We start from the raw sequence: 14,471 nt of genomic DNA, 5'->3' as shown, positions 1-14,471 counted from the left end.
TCTGGATCAGCAAACAAACAGAAATGAGGAAAAGAATGATCCTGGAATAAGATCAAACCCCTGAATCAAAAAAACGTGCCCCAGTTCCATATTTACAAGGAAGTTCCTTTATCTGGACCCCAGTGCTAATAGTTTTTCAACCTACGTATATGCTACTGTTTGCAACAGGCAGTGTGTGGGGTACTATGGGCATCAGGGTATGCCTCTACTCTGTCCTTCTGTCCTCTGTCCTTCCGTCCTCTGTCCTTCTGTCCTCAATTCCTGCTGTAATCCTGTGCCTGCCCAGATAGAGACCCGCTGGAACACCCTGTAGCTACTTCTTTTCCCATACTGCTGAATTTCGTTCCGATGGAAACCAAGCTGCAGGAAGGGGGGAAAAAAATGGACATCAGAACTTGATCCCCATATGCAGTTACAGTGTGGCCAGAGTACGTTCTGGGAGCTGAAAAGTCTCTGGTCCCACAATATTAAACACACCCAGAGGGTACAAGTAGCGTGATCACAACTTCCAAAAAATAGGGATTAAATTGTGTTTCTTACTGCCCTCCTCTGTAAAACAGAAAGAATACTTTACAGCAAAGCAAGGAATGCTAATAGTGTCAGCTCTTTTCATGATCAGAGAAGAGCACTGGGAGAATAATTATTTGTAAGTGCTTGATTCGCAGGTGGCTTCAAAATTATCAACAAAAGGTTGTGTTAATATAGATATTCTACACAGCTAAATGTGAAATGGTTGCTGCTACAATTAAAAGGGCAAAGGAAGCCTATGGAAAATTGATAGGTAAATGCCTGGCTGGAATTTCTGTTAATTAAAGCATATAATTTATTAAAACAACAAAACACAATGAACTGATTCGAGACCATCTGTCCGTGGTAATCATAAGTACATAGTCACAGTACTGCATCATTTGAGTAATAAGCATAGTTGAACAAACATATTGAAAGAAAGATAAACCTGTCAAATTTAAGGGGTTTTGTGTGAGCAAAATGAGGACCTTGGTCCTCAGTCAGGACTGAGCCTCTGGATGCTTTGACAATATAAAAAAATAGCAGTAAGGAGAGGGTATGAAAAGTAATTGAAGATGGCAGGTTTTAACATGTTTAAAACTGTTGACTAATATACATCTATGACTAATAAATAACATATATTGACTTCTCAATTACTCAAGTTTTGACCTGTTTAAACAATATTTTATTATTTTGACTCTTCCTCTACAGAATTCTATCAGAAGTAGAATAAACAACGATCAAAATATGCACTGGAATGTTTTCCTTTGGAAAAAAAAAAAGGAAAAGAAGAAAAGCATCTTTCTCCTATGACAGTGCTTGAATTTTAATGTGAAATACAGTCTGAGCTAATCCTCTCTTACACAGGTTTGTTCTTGCGTTGAGAGATGATAGACTTTTAAATCTGTCAGAGATGAGTTCAAGTCTTTCTTCCCGTCTCTGCATTGCTTCTGCAGTACTTGCTGCCATCACTGCTACTTGGGGGAAAATGAGGAATCTACTTGTGTTTAAAGGTGAGCCATGGAAAGGGGAAATGCTGACAGCTGGACCTCAAAGGTGAAGGAGGAACTGATGTTTGAACCATCTTTAAAACAAAATGGATAAGCAAGAGTAGCAAACAGCAAATTTTTAAAGGAGATTCACTCTGTACTCACAAATTCATGTGAGCTGCATCCCTGTTGGCAACTGCAAGATAGTAACACTATGCCTATGCCAGTAAATTAAAAGCGCTTATGATCCCACTGAGGCCCCCCCGTGACTACCCATTTTGCTAAACTCTCTTATCTCCCAAGACAGTGTGGCTTCTTCCAAACTGTTTCACGAATGGTCCGTCTGATTATGACGTGGCATGAAGGAACCATGTGGGGAAGAGCTGCACACCCTCCGTCATGTGTCAGAAGATTCTTCTGACAAGATCCCTCATCAAGGATCTTTCTTCCAGTTTAGTGGTCTGGATGCCGAAATTCTAGTTCCAGGGGGCATTCAATAATGAAGGTATAGCGCTAGTATGTTGTACCATATATTATAGAATTGTAGAATCAAAGATTCACAGAACAGTTTGGATTGGAGGGGACCTTAAAGATCATCTAGTTCCACCCCCCTGCCATGGGCAGGGACACCTCCAACTAGGTCAGGCTGCCCAAGGCCCCATCCAACCTGGCCTTGAACACCTCCAGGGATGGGGCAGCCACCCCTGGGCAACCTGTGCCAGTGCCTCACCACTCTCATCATGAAGAAGTTCCTCCTTGTAAAACTACAATATGATTAGTGATTATTACAATGTCAGTCTCTGCATACTGATGTGTATTTGTTCTGTGACGGCACAGACCTCCAAATACTTGAGAAGATCTGGTGGCCGTTTATATGTATGGAGTTACTTGCATACTTTAAGGGTTTGACATACTGTGGCAGAGACAAAGAGAGACAGTAGACATCATTATTTTGCATTCACAAATTGAAACATCTAGTTTATTTATTTTGGCATCTGAAATTTATATTATATTCCTGTTAGTACTTCACTGTGTCCTGATTCTGAAAACTGGTAGTAGGAATCATCCAGTTTTGGGAAGGTAAGTCCTTCACCACTGGACAGATGTGTGGATTCACACAGCTACTGTGAAAGTAGCTAGAAGCCTATTAGAATTTTAAAGCTAGCACAGTTTTCTTGTGTTTTTCTCCAATAAAGCCTTTTAATTCACTATGGGAATAGTCTGTTTTATAGTTTTAGTGATGGTCACACCAAGCATGCAGTGACCTGCTAAGACCTAAACAGCGTGGGGTTATGGAAAAGACACAGATGTGAAGTAAAATGTTCTTTGTTCAGATTCAAAGGATAAATTTCATGAACATTCTCCTAAAAATAAGCCCTCTCTGCATAGTTATCAACTCTCTCACTTCCTGGTCACACAGGATCTGGTTCTATCATTACAGGCCTGCAGCAAGGGAAGAAAAGCAAGAGACCAAGCAAGAGTGAGAGACAAAATTAGTATTTATTTTTCACTCTCCTAAGTAATCAAGTATTTCCATATGCCATGCAGCAAATGAAACCTGGTGTCCAACTCATTTTCATCTGATAGGGGGATCCTTTACTTGTTCCACCTCTGATTAAAACTTTTCATGAGGATGGAACGTATAATGTTGCACTCCTGGGTTGGTTCTTCTATGCCTAACGTGGCTTGGGCTAATGGTATACATTTTTCTTCCATATAAGGCTGTCAGCTTTATTACTGCTATGTTCAAATGCCTGTTTTCATAAAGTATGCAGGGACCCAGCAAGTTTGCAACTGCCAGCTTTAAGTGAAACCGGGCTCAGGATGGCTAGGAGTTATTTGCAGAGGGAGGACAGACAGACACACAAGAGCACACATATGCTCAGAGCACGACTGCATCATTGTAATTTCCATAGAGGCTAAAAATAAATAAACACAAAAGTCTGATTTTGCTGCACCATGTCTTCCTTAATTGTAAAAGTTCAGCTGGGCTAGAAACCGAGTTAACCACATTTTAATGCTAAACATATCTGAAGACTCATGCTGAAAGCCTAAGGCAAGCATGTTCGCAGAAAGTAGGCTCCACACCAGGCACTGAATGCAGCCACAACAAATCATCTTCCTTTGCACAACCAGATCCCAAAATGGGGTGCAAAGACCATACACACTGTGACATAAGTGTGGAAAAGCAGAAAATGCAATCACCATCACTGCAAATGAAAATATGGAAGCTCTGCTACACCACCGGTGACTCAGACCTGTTTCTTTCACCCCTGCCAAGACACTCAGGACATCTCTTCTTCAGAAGTCCCTGGCTGAGACACGTGCACTTCCCAAATTCTGTCAGAAAATGCACACACCCAGATCTTGGCAGCATAAAAATACAGAAGCTGAATGATTCTGTGAGAAATAATCTGGAGTTTGAGGTTCCTCTGGCTCCGTTACATACTCAACAGTGGCTCAGCCACAGATGCTGTTGGTAGGAACTCAGTGTGTATACTGCACAGAGGAATTTTCAGTGAAGCAAATTGACTTTGGTGTGAAGGATGTTGGAAAGCTCACGTTGTTCAGGGGTAGGAGGGGAAGAAAGGTTCCCTTGTCTCCACCACAGTTTCTACCAAATCACAATGGGTCTCAGCTGCTCTGACTAGGTCCTGTTTCTTGGGTGCTTGGGGTTCAGGGACAGAGATAATTGGTTTTTTGTCCAACAAATGTGTATGACTTTGTAGATTGTAATCACTCAAACTGGAGTGCTGCTGGTCAGGAGCAGAAGAGCTCTCCTTTCTGCTTGACTGTTGGCCAGCTGAACTCACTTTTGTTTGGAGAACAGAGGAGGGCCAGAGCTGTTTCATACCTGTGAAACAGATCTGTGAATCTCTTGGCTTATAAATGCCAGCAAAGAGAGGCTGGGCCCATTTTGACAGCTGCCTGTAAAAATGGTGACCGGACAGCAAATAAAATGCCAACTCCTGTTAACAAAGGAATCACTATGGCTGTTCAAATAGAGGAAGTTTTCAAGAAGGTATTTTGTCATTTAAGTGGCATTCTTCCCTGCTGAATGCAGGCTTCATCACAGCATTTCCTACCATTGTCGCCCAGCATCTGGATTACTGCTGCTCCCCTCCAGGGGGCTGGCGGTGCAGATTGTCCAGAAGTTTCAAGCACATAATTAGATTGCTGCCTTAGTAAGCGCTATTTCCCAGAAGGGAAGCACCTTGCACCACTGTTCCTCAACTTGCCCAAGTTGCCAGCAAGAGCCAAGAACAAAGCTGGTTCTTGAAACTACAAGGATCCGAAAATTCATTTGGCCCATAATGTGTAGCAGTATAATTTTGGCAAGGCCCTAACACAGGGGTTGCAGGCATTTAATAATGTGCTTTGGACAGCAAAGTCTAAGAAGAGCAGGGATGCGATCTGGCAGGAAACTGAGCCAACATAGCAGCTTGGTGTTGCCAGTGGGCTGTGACCCTATTCCTACCTCCCCCCTGCACCCTCCTGCTTCCAGCTGGGCCTCCCACCTCTTCCCTGGAATCGCTCAGTGTGACGCTCATCCATCCAAGCCAGGTGACCAAGAAAGCTGACTCAGCTCCTAAGCCCAGTAGACCACTCACTTTTCTGCTGGCTTTGTTTTCTGATGCGGTTAGCAAGGCAAACGTACCCACTCTTAAACTAAGCGCAAGATGAATGCTGGAGCTGGTGCAAGACAAGCATTAATGGCATGTGCCTGTGGGGGAGGAGATGCAGAAGGGAAAAATAGATGAGCACCCCCCTTTCAGCAGCAGCAAGCCATTAAATCACACTCAGCATCACATGAAACCCCACCCTTGGGCCTTGCTCATTGCCAAGTCTTTTTTAGTTTTTAATCACAAAACCCTACAGTGGGTGATATCTAATCTATTTTGGGATTCAGTGTGCAGTTCAAACAGATTTATTTTACAGGAGGTATGGATGATGGCAACCCACTGGGCTGATAACAGCTCAAACCGTACCTTGGAGCGTGATTCCAACACAGTATAAGCTGCTCTAAATTTGGGCTACTGCTGCCTGATTTTCCTGACTCGTAATTTCTTCCTTTCCTGCACATTTTGGCCTCCTGTCTTTCTCGCATGGCACTGGCGCAGGTGGAACCAGAAGATGAATGAAGCTCAGGGAGCTTGATCAAGCTAGAATCTTACCTGTCAGAAAGTGGTTTGTTTCCTTGGGAATCTGTTTTCTGAGTCAGACCACTGCACAAGTCCATCTTGTGCAAGTGAAAGGGTACAAACATTTGCTGATGGCATAAACAAAGGAGAGAAAGATACTTTGCCTTTTTAACAACCTTAACATTTTTTTAATATGCGTGGTAGGGATGTTTTCAAGCTCAGCCACTAGGAACAAAAGGGGAATATTCACGAGGGGCTTAGACTGGGAATTTTATCTCTAGGCAAGTACTCAAGAACTGTAATTCATGAGCTTGATTTAGGCATCTCTCTCCCCTTCCAGGAACAGAGGGAGTTACGCAGTAGTGCATCCTTTTCCTAGCAACAAACCCTCTGAATAAGGGAGAACAGCATCTGTTGAAACCAGCCAGTGGGAAATAAGAAGGCAAAAAGGAGAGCTGAGATTCTTCCCCATCTCAGATTTAGACTTCTGCGTGTGTGAGACTGGAAAATATTTTGAGCCCTCCATCTTTTTATTGGCTTCTAGCTTTAGGTAACTAGCTCTTGTTCTGGGGAACATTTGTATATTGCTGAAAAATGGCCTCCAAGGAGGAATATGTGGTGGCTGATTATCCTCCCTAAGAAAACAAGAGATCAGAGTTCTCTTCAGAGGGATGATGTTCAAACCTGCAGCTCCCCTCTTCTCGAAGGGGAGCTTCTTATGCCAGAGATAAGAGGCCAAGCTGTATGAGCCTTCTCTCCCACCATGGAGACCACTGGACAGAAAATCACTGAAGAATCATAAAAGCAGGAAAACCACAAGCAATAGCAGGAAGCCCAGCTCTGTATCTTAATTATCTTATTATCTTAAGTTATTATCTTAACTCTCTTCCCTGAGAGATTGAGGTCTTGGGCGCCAGTCCTGGATTCCAGCATAGATTGCAATTTTTTTTATCCACAGACTCCTTAAAGCAAAACACAAAAGCAAATCCAGGGGCAGGGCTATAGGGAAGGTATTAATTCTCCTTATTCACTACTTCCTTTGATTTTTCAAAACATAAGACCTTTGTACAGCTGCTAATAACACGCTGTAAATGCCCAACAGCTCCAGGCAGGAGAGAGAATGAATGCTTTGTTATTCTAGGAAAATAGATGTGTATTTTTACTGTAGTCAAAACAAAGGAGGCTTTAAACATTCCTCTACATGCCAGTCGGGTTGTTTTTCTCATCACATATCTTCATCTCCCTGCAGAGTGTAATGTCTTTCTGTGTTCATCCGTGATGCATTCTGACAGTTTTTTTACAGTTAAAATTTGATATTTCAAGAAATCCATTCACAGTCTGGGTTTGAATATAGCACGTGAAGTTACTTTACCTTCTGCATCACTTTGCATTTTAGTTTAAGCAAATTTTAATTAGCATATTTCAGTAAATGTGTAAAACTTCAATTTGAAAAGGACTCATTTCAATTCTACTTCTGTTAATAGAAGTCTCCAAAAGATAGAGGCAAGAGAGGGTTTGACTGAGGGTTAGATTTCCTTTCTACATACTGTTACTTCTGGAAAATTAGTGCATGTCAGGTATTTGGAAGTGAATGCGTGATGCTGTTATTCCACCAGGAGGTAAGATTGCCAGAGGTCAGTCTGAAACCAGGGACAAGGGATGGCTTCTCTAGCTAACCTGCCTCTGATGTTCAGATGTTGAAACAAATGACAGCATTTTGTTTTGATAAAAACTAGCCTTGAGGTAATCAGGCACATGGGGTTAGCAGCAAATACTTGTATGAAGACTGCAATAAACAAACACTAAAATCATGTAAAAAGGAAAACCAAAGTCTTTCTGCAAAAGTTTATGGTTCAAGGATTTTTAAGTTTTAAGGGCAAAATTTATCAAAGTTTGAAACCTCTTCCTAACTGCTTATGTCAGAACAGAATGTCTGTACTATTTCCTGTACTATTTCCTTAGAAACCTGTATCGAGTCCTCCTCTGGTTTACAAAACTCTAGCATTAGGTTACTGTTTATAAAAGTGCTACTCCCTCCTTCAAATTCAGCATTTCTTGGTTTTTTGGCACCTGTGTTCAGACCAGGAAGAGGAGCTGGATGAGGAGCAGTGTTATAGACTTAGGATTTTATCTCTGCAGAGACTGGCATGGACCTCTCTTCTGAGGGTGCACCTTGGTACCTGGATTGTGTGCTTTGGTGAGAGAGAGGCATTTGTTTGCCTAGGAATATTTAAAAGCTGGGGGGACAAGGTGCTCAGGGATATGGTTTGTCCCTGAGAAGCAAGGGACACCTTTGCAAGGCATCTGATAGCCTGAGAGAAGTAGAAATCCCATAGGGACAGGATAGCCTTTTCACAGAGACAAAAGTAAGCTTGTTTATGAAATACTCACATCTCCTGAAAAAATAAATTTAAAAACCTGCATTCCAAGACAGATGGTGTAAATTAACAGAAAGGGAAGGCCTTAAGTCCCTAAAACAACACCGTGCATGTGGCTGCATGCAGAACGCAGGTCTGGAATCCCTAACAGTATGTTCCTAGCTTGGGGGTCTGTAAGAATGTGTCATGGTTGTCTTTTGGCCTGAGTTTATTTCCCATGAAAGGAAGGTGTCAAGAAGTGGGTGAGGCAAAAGTATAGGTTGGTGCACACCCAAGGCTCACCCTGACATACCAGAGATATGTGTCTGGACTTGGGACTACCAAGGAGGCACTCCTGAGTTCAAGTGTTTAGACATACTCCACCAGATTCTTCAGTTATACTTGCAGCCACATATAACAGAATAGTATGGGACAGTGCCACCTCCAGCACTAACATCAAATCTATAGTGGTTGCGTAGGGAGTTTGAGCTGCTGGGTGAATATGGAAGGATAATCTCCTGTGACAGTGGAGTGGTCACATCAGAAGCGACCCAGTTAGTCCACACAACTGCCCACAATTCTATAAACATCCTGCCTGCATCCATGCTGAATGCAATTCCATGCTTGTGGAAATGCTCCAGCAACAGTAGATGTATACTGTTCTATACCCTCTATTCCTCTCTTGTGAGACCTCATTTGGAGTATTGTGTCCAGGTCTGGAATCCTCAACATAAGAAGGATATGGATCTGTTGGAACGGGTCCAGAGGAGAGCTACAAAGATGATCAGAGGGCTGGAGCACCTTCCCTATGAGGACAGGCTGAGAGAGTTGAGGTTGTTCAGCCTGGAGAAGAGAAGGCTCCGAGGAGATCCTATAGCAACCTTTGAGTACCTGCAGGGGCTACAAGAAAGCTGGGGAGGGACTGTTCACAAAGGCTTGTAGTGATAGGACTAGGGGCAATGGGTATAAACTGGAGAGGGGCAGATTTAAGCTAGACATAAGGAAGAATTTCTTCACTCAGAGGGTGGTGAGGCACTGGCACAGGTTGCCCAGGGAAGCTGTGGCTGCCCCATCCCTGGAGGTGTTCAAGGCCAGGTTGGTTGAGACCTTGGGAAGCCTGGTCTGGTGTGAGGTGTCCCTGCCCATTGCAGGGGGATTGGAACTGGATGACCTTTAAGGTCTAAAAACTATTCCATGATTATATGATGCTATATTTTACACGACAGAACGTCACGGCTTAGAAGGCAGGTTACAGAGAAACCCTTGGCAGAGTGATAAGCACCTAGAATAAAAGTACTTGTGCAGCCCTAGCACAAATGTGTCGCGGAGTACTCTGTCCTGCAAGACTGGAATCTGCCAGGTACTGTATACTCAGGCCACAATCTGCCAAACAGCTTAAATGTGTGCATACAAGCAAGCAACCAGTTCAAAGCTTAAAGCTAAACACAGGAAGAGGCATGTTATTGAACTGAGGGCAAAAAAGCTTAGCACTTCACAAGGTCAACCCTTGGCAAAATTGAACTTTTAATTTCTTGAAGTACTGTAATTGTTCATGTGCCTTTTAGGCTTGAATTTGGAAATGAAGGTGACTGTTGTTTCAAGGTGTATGACTCAGGCCCTGAGTAACCAGAACAAAATCAGAGACAAAGGAGAATTAGAAGCACAAGGGACGCTGTGGGGGAAGAAGCAGACAACTGTGTAAGAGGGTTCCCTGGGGTGAACTCCTTGCCACACTACCTATAAATGCCTATAACTCACTGCTAGATCATACTTTCCATTGCCAACTTTATTATCAGGTAATCTAGGTGTGATTTATGAAGCACCTGGGGACAAGAATTACATGCTATCCCAGCCTTCCCTCCTGTTGTAATCTCTTACTGAGGTGGGGGCAGGTGAGGGATTCTGAAAGGAATTTGGTGAGGTTAAGAAAATCAGCAACATGTAAATCATTCTGCTGCCATGACACTCATTAGGGTCTGTAAAAAAGTGACAGATTGTGCTGGTTGCTTTTCATATTCTATACTGCACAGTGCATTTTGCATGTATGCTTTACGTGCCTAAGTTCATGCCTATAAAGTGGCTCTTAATGAAGCATTTTCCAATGCTAGTGTTGCCATATGAAATTCTGACAAGCAGCTTGGATCTGAGCAAGAGTCTGTGTCCTCACAAGGCACAAGAGACAATTCCAGGCACGAGAAGCATAGATTAAAGAGGAAAGCCACCCAGGGTCATGTTAAAATGCCCTGGATATCAGCAATACATTTATTTTAATTATGTATGAACCCTTGGCAGATTATTTTCATTGACTGCCACCTATCTAGCACAAGGTGGCACGATAAGACTGCAGGGCTTTAAATGATCTCATGTCAATACTACGTTGCAGTTCAAGCTAAAAAGGAGACATGACAGGAGTGAACATGAACTGCAGTTAGGATTTGTCTGCTAGAAGGAGGTTCAGTGTGGATTTGAGATGCAGTCTCTGATTCTGCATTCACAATGCTGCTGAATGCCTTCATCTATTTTGGAAGCAGATGAGGTGACTCTCAAAAGGCCTCTCTTGGCCACCTGAAAGCATCCATAGAAGTCACAAATGAAGAATGACTGTTCAATGTGTTTTCAGTATCTACGTTAGTGGATGATCAAAACTATGGAAATAACTCCTCACCTGGCCCTACCGCTAAACCTGGAACAACTTGTCTACAGACATAATAAATCTGCCAGCACTTAAAAGAAGTGTGGGGCTTCTTTCTGCCTGGTATGTTAATGTCCAAATAAATAGCACAGTCCTGAGGGAGATCCATGGATGAAATTGTACACCCTGCTTCACATGGGACAGACTCCTACTGATCATACTAGCCTTTCCCAGGCTTAATAGCTATGAACTCTCCCCTCATTTCACATGGAATCAGCATTGTTAGTACTTTGTTATGTTTCAGAATCTCCCATGGGATTCTGCTTGGCTGCTGAGTACAAGTCATTCTGTAGTTGCTTTTGGAATAGTTTATCATACTGTTTTCTCAGCTGCCAATAAAATCTTGCCCCACTTCTCCCAAAACTCATCTTTCACAAGGAGTCTTACCTCTACCCATCTCTAGGAGAGAAACTAGTTCTTTCTTTTTTGCTTTTGTAGGATTCTAAATAAATCACCCTTTTAATCTTCACCCTAGAACTCAGTCCTCACAGCTAATTTAAGCTGGCTACCCCTGTTTCTGGCTGGTGTTCTGCTCTTTTTGAATCTCATGGACAGAAGCTGATGTCAGCTGCAGGTATTTGAAAACCTGTCTGGAATTACTTGCATTACTGAGCAGCAGGTGGAAATACTAGTAGTATCCTGGAGGTCAGAAGATGAACTCACCCAGTTAAAAGACAGGTGAGCTAGTCTAAGTGGGAAGAAATGACAACTTTATCTTTAGCAGGCAATGGGGCACAATAAAAGGATGAGGGAGGTGTGGGACGAGATTCCTCCTAACTAAATTACAACCCCGATCAGCCTAGCTGGCATTCAGCATGTGGGAGAGCAGAGACTGTCATCACTGCCCTTGGATTTTTTTGTGAGAGGAAGTAAACAACTCTAAATTTCTGCCTGGCTTCCACAGAAGATTGTGTGGGTGTCCCAGTAGTGTTTGGTAAACAGGTTACGGCAGGAACCACAAGGAGAATAATATTTTTTCCCAACTAAACAAGTTTAACTTAATGAAGACTCAAAATTAATATGCGTTGGGGGTTGACCCCAGGAGCCTCATTATCCATAATTGGATGTTTTATTTCATGAAGTAATCAGCGTTAACTTTTAGCTTGGTGAGGAAAAAATCTCATATTTAATTGCCCCCAAATTTTCCTTTATTCCTGGGAACACTTGGCAGGATTGTGAAACTCTCTAGAGGCCAAGCTGTCAAACAAACTTTCCCATTTCAAAGGACACTTTTCCCTCCTCACTATGCAGGGCCACTTTTGATTCTCTCTCTGAGTCAACACCTCCTTCTCCGTAGGCAGCACTGATCCCAACAAGCCCTCCAGCAGAGTGAAAGCTGTGAATGCTTTTGGCCTGGATGAATTGCTAGCCTGTGTGAATTGCAAGCCGGTCAAAGGAGGTGATTATCCCACTCTACTCTGCACTGGTGTGCCCCCACCTTGAGTACTGTGTGCAGTTTTGGGCACCTCTGTATAAAAAGGATATAGAGTTTCTGGAGTGTCCAGAAGAGAGGCACAAAGTTGGTGAAAGGTCTAGAGGGGAAGCCATTATGAGGAGCAGCTGAAGTCACTTGGTTTCTTCAGCCTGGAGAAGAGGAGACTGCGGGAGGGATCTCATCACAGTTTACTGCTTCCTCATAAGGGAAGGAGGAGGACCAGGTGCTGATCTCTTCTCTCTGGTGAACAATGATAGGACCCAAGGAAGGAAGATGTTCTGGGGAGGTTTAGGTTGGATATTAGGAAAAGGTTCTTCACTCAGAGGGTGTTGGAGCACTGGAACAGGCTGCCCAAGGAAGTAGTCAGTGAGCCAAGCCTGATGATATTCCAGAAGCATTTGGACAATGCCCTCAGACACATGGTGTAAATTTTGGGGTTTTCCTAGGCAAGGAGAGGAATTGGACTTGATGATCCTTTTGGGTCCTTTCCAACTCAGGTTATTCTGTGATTCTGTGACTCCTTGTCTTGAGTGCTCTGTGCCCAAATTTACACCAGCAGAATCAGTGTAACTCAGGGTTAATAAAGCTCAAAGCAGGGCTAATTTTTTTGCTGGAGCAGACTGAAATGGGGTACCAAACTCTGGTTTTGGCCATATGTACTAGTGCTTCACATTCGTTCCACAAAACAAAAAAAATTAAAAGCTTTGGCTCATAATATTTTTACCTCATCTGTAACCTATACTAGAATTACACTGGTGAAGCAAAACCACATTTATTTTTTTCTCTCTCATCTCATCGGTCTAAAATCCCTCTCTAACATCAGTGAGCAGGAAAATAAAGTTTTCTTTTTAAATAGCAATAAAATATGGATAATTTATAAGAGGCATTTAAAAATATTAGTGGTGTAAAGACAGCTTGACAAATAAGGGATGATTATTCTCTTCTCCTCAGGCCAGAGTACAGCTGCGGCATCCTTACAAGCAGTGTTTAAAAGATGTTTGATTTCTATTTCAGTTGATATTTGACAGATAGGATTTTATTTTTGCATTATCTCAGGGAAGTAGAAATGAGTATTTGTTCTGTCCTTTCCCCTACTTGCTCTCCTTGCTTATCCTCCTGTCTTTTTGTTTATACTGTTTGCAGTGTTTTATTACAAGTGGTCAGACACCTGAGAGCCTTCAGGAGTTGTGTTTTATGTAGTCAATATTTTTCATTATTATTTAAAGGTGTGGTATCCAAAACACTCACCGACTGAACACTTGATGTTCAGTTTCTGGAATGCATCAACAAGGAGATGGCTGTAAAGAACTGTAGCCTCAAAGAGATATAGGCTGGAAATGAAGCATCGGTCTGCTTTGGGCTTCTTACATGAGGTTCTCTACAGTTCAACTTCCAAGTTCCACAGTGATCCTCTAGTTCATGAAAAGTAAGGTAGGCACACCAGAAGTAAAGAAACCACAATAGTATATTGGAAGAAAAGGCTTTGCATCAGAGGAATACTATGCCTGAATTTCACTTAATTAGGAATGAGTCGCATTCCTCATTCCCTCCCCATTCACATATTCCCTTGTGTCTAGTGACCAGGCAATGGCTAGCCCTGACGTCAAGTGCTTCAACGAGCTCATCTGGCAGAAAACACATCCACCAGAAAACCAATGGTTTTCAATTGAACTTGTCTTCTCATCTGATTCATTCTGCAGTCTCACAATCTGTGAGTGAGATGGAATACATGGCTGGGGAGAGATGGAGAAAACTGAATTTTTCAGCATTAGCCTATGGTCACACTAAATTAGTTGTAACATAAAAGCACACTCTGATTGTTCCATACAATGAGGCTAGGTTTCACTCACTAAGCCGGAGGGAAATGATCATCCCCTCTCAAACTGAATATTCCTCAGTCTTGTTATTGAGTTGAAGTGGCTCTTGGAAGCATACAGCAAACACCGAGAAGGAGCTATGGGAGGGTGAAAATCTGTGGATGGGTGATGAGCAGTTGGCAATATCTCAGCTTTTCAGCATTGGTGAGCTATTAGATCAGCTCAGCTGCTCCTGGATCTGTCTACAGGAATCAATTTACTCTACAGGTCATCACTTAAGGGCCTGTTCTTGAAGAGAAAAGATTCAGCTGAACAGGATCAAATAAGCTTTTTTTCCTTGTGCTAACAGGTTCTTAATAATACATTCCATATGCCATTGAAAAGACAACCTGAAATGAAAGAGCTCTGAAATGTCTAATAGTCTTGCTGTGGACAGAAAGATATATTCATGGCCACGCAACCAAAAAATTTCTCAGTCTAATGAAAAAAGTGAGGAACAATGCTTAGTTATTCAGGAGGGGAATGGGCTTTA

Source organism: Phaenicophaeus curvirostris, chromosome 1, assembly GCF_032191515.1.
Source record: "Phaenicophaeus curvirostris isolate KB17595 chromosome 1, BPBGC_Pcur_1.0, whole genome shotgun sequence".
NCBI classification, from domain to species: domain Eukaryota; kingdom Metazoa; phylum Chordata; class Aves; order Cuculiformes; family Cuculidae; genus Phaenicophaeus; species Phaenicophaeus curvirostris.
This window is presented reverse-complemented; position numbering follows the sequence as displayed.